This window comes from Lepisma saccharinum, chromosome 23 (genome assembly GCF_977018435.1).
Source record: "Lepisma saccharinum chromosome 23, izLepSacc3.1, whole genome shotgun sequence".
In the NCBI taxonomy this organism is placed as follows: domain Eukaryota; kingdom Metazoa; phylum Arthropoda; class Insecta; order Zygentoma; family Lepismatidae; genus Lepisma; species Lepisma saccharinum.
The window spans coordinates 35,269,352-35,272,030 of NC_139251.1; positions in this window are offsets into that span (position 1 = coordinate 35,269,352).

The window sequence follows — 2,679 nt, forward strand, 5'->3', positions numbered from 1 at the left end:
AAAATAATGTAAGTTACATAATTCATTGACATTTTCGTGTTCAAGGTATGCATCTAGAAAGGAATAGAATATGTAATTACATACAAATCCTAGTTGATTAGGTATAGTCACCAGAAATTAAAATGGGGCACCTGTATCCTGAAATACGCACTATCTCGCATAACGTTGTGTGTGTTGCCTAACACTACGGCGATGGCAGCCATTGGAAATTTGCTATTAAAATCCACTCTTCGCCGCATAGTTAGGCGACAATCTTTTTTCATGTTATCCACAGTCAGACTCCGCAATTTTGTCTGTGAGGATCATCTTATATTCTGAAAATAAGTTTTCAACAAAAAATAGTCAGTGGTGCAAACTTCAATGCTGAAATGTTAGTTAGCAAGGCGTGAATGCCACAAAAACACCGAAGTGACGTGAAAGTGTGCAAGACCACACAGATCAGACCACTTTGGATTGTACAGGTAACGGTGGCACCAGGCATTTTGCTTTGATTAGAGCTTTGAAAAATCACCATGGGCTTGGAGGAAGGAAAATCGACAGAGAGTAAACAAGTTCCTCGTTGAATTTTTTCGCGACCAAACAAAGCAAATGTTTCTGTGTGACATGAAAATCCTTCAAAAGCTTAAAAAATATATAAAAACCTTTAAAAAGGCTTGATTTAAGCGCATAAACCTAAAATAGGTTATAACAAGCAAAATAGGTTTCTTTAGGCGCTATAAAACTTCATCAGTTGCGTTTTTTAACGAAACTTTGATATAACTTATTATTTCTTACTTAGCTATAAAGGAAGAAATAGGTTAAAAACCTAAAATTCGAGGTCTAGTTATTATAAAAAAAGTAAAAAGTAAAGTGCTCCCCTATGCTCTTGCACCACGCCATTAAGGCGTATAGTGGGTGTGCAGTTAGGGCCCCACTCTATCTTGATCACGACCGAAGATGGGGATGATGTGATCAGCACCACGCTCCTAGCCGCCTTTAGCCCCCGGATTTTCCTCCAGGTACCCAATTTATACGACACTGGGTGGGCGCCCGAGCCGCTTGAACAGGTGGGAAAAAATTCCCGGTTCTCCCCGCCGGGATCGAACCCGGGTCTCTCGCATGGTAGTCAGACGCCCTAACGACTGAGCTACCGCTGCATCTTCTAGTGATTACAAGCAAAGTTTTATTTCTCTTTGCTCTCTGGGGCTCACTCTAGTGGTCAAAGGCAACGGGGATCCAGTGCAAAGATCGAAAATGTGTGGATCGATACCTCCATAAACACTACATGTGGCTTCAAGTAAAGAAGAATATGAACCGAAAGGAGTAAGGGCCGGAACATCTCCTTCCGAGCAATATACTCTATCAATCCTCGGTGCATTCATCTAACAAGAAATCCGCTTTCTTGGCCGCTTGAGACAAATGCAGGACTTGCCACAATCCTCTCACCACCCCTATCGCGGTTATCCTATAGTTATGATAATTTACATAAATTAGTGATTGAAATGAAATTGTATGTGTTAAATTTATAATTTCAGGTTGACATTAATTTTCGAAGGAGCCGTGGACCCCCCTCCTTGGGACGTCCGTTGCATCCCAAGGAGGCTTGGTGCGGCTAATTTTAGATACCTACAGAACGAAGAACATGAATGCCTTCTTCGTAACCCCCGGACCCAAAAACACTCTCTGTATTACATAGCCGTTAAAGAGTACGCGGCCTCCATTAACATTAAAAATAAACACTGCGCATTCTTTTTCCTTTTAATGAAAAACATCAAACCACATTCTAAAAATTGCTTACAGCCTTTTCCTCTCCTCCTTATGTGCGCGCACGCGTATCTGATATCTCTCTTGGAAAAAAAAGAAACTGTACACAACATACATGCTTATCAACTGACACATGACCTGGCTGCAAGATAAAACGCTGCGGCATTAGTGCAAAAAACGTGCAAGACCACACAAAAGAACTGGGCAAATTCTGCATGAAACAAAAAGCGATCGCGCTGTTTCATTCAACTTGATGGTATTCTCATACAAGTTCTCTTGTCGTCATATTTCTATTTTCTATAAAATATTAAGTGGTTGTGCTTTTTAGTGATGGAACGGAGACCGAGGTTTAGAAATGGAGAAGAGAACGAGGCACGCTTGTAAATCGAGACAGAACCGAGACTTAACACTTTCAAGGCTTTAGTACAGTAAATTGGAATGTAAGGCACTTATTCAAGATGACTGCGACTATAATAGGTTGTTGTCAGGATTAAAGATGTAATACAAAGCTATGCCAGGTTTAAACCAGGGTCGTTGAAGGTCCATGAATTTTAAATAAATTCAATTCCGGTCCAGGAGAGGAAATCAGCAAGCGTAAATGGGTTCTGGACCGTAAAGAACCTTTTTATCTGTAAAGTATTTCAATTCGGTCCAGCAACTTTTTTCCGGCTCAATTTAAATGCGGTCCAGGAACCTTCTTTTCAGACTGAATTTAAATTCTGTCCAGGAACCTTTTTTCCGGATCAATTACTAAATACGGTCCAGGAACCTTTCTCCTGATCAATTTAAATACAGTCCTGGTTCCATATTGAAATGAAACAATACGCAACTTGAACCGAATTTAAATTGTGCGAGCAAAAATGTTCCGGCCCTGTTGCGGAACCCAATAAAACTCATGAGTTCCTGGACCTTTAACAACATTGGTTTAAAAATTAG